The 294-nt window shown below is 66.0% G+C and overlaps 1 protein-coding gene across 1 annotated transcript in view; it reads right to left on the reverse strand.

Moving 5' to 3' along the window:
• Window positions 1-294, reverse strand: part of ARHGEF10L (Rho guanine nucleotide exchange factor 10 like) — a 118,157-nt gene that overhangs the window by 97,049 nt on the left and 20,814 nt on the right. The gene's annotated exons all lie outside the window — the stretch shown is intronic.

A 294-nucleotide genomic window follows, 5' to 3' on the forward strand; every position in this document is an offset into this window, starting at 1 on the left:
ACTCCCTGGCTCTCTGCCTCTGGGACGCTTGGGTTGTCCCCACTCTGCCACCTGCCCTCTTTGTGGGAGCCGCCTGCCAGTGTGTCTGGCTCTGCTCCCAGAGCCACCTCGTCCTGGTCACGGGGGACCCACCAGCTGCTTCGGAAGTACGGGAGGAGCCAATGAACGGCTGAATGTGTGGTCCACGCCTGGGCCGTGGCTCTCGGGGCAAACGGGGGCAACTGTCAAGCGTGGACAGTGCCCAGTCCACCCCAGAACTGCCACCCAGCCCACGGCAGCCCAGCCCACATCAGC

This window comes from Myotis davidii, unplaced genomic scaffold, assembly GCF_000327345.1.
Source record: "Myotis davidii unplaced genomic scaffold, ASM32734v1 scaffold299, whole genome shotgun sequence".
In the NCBI taxonomy this organism is placed as follows: Eukaryota; Metazoa; Chordata; class Mammalia; order Chiroptera; family Vespertilionidae; genus Myotis; species Myotis davidii.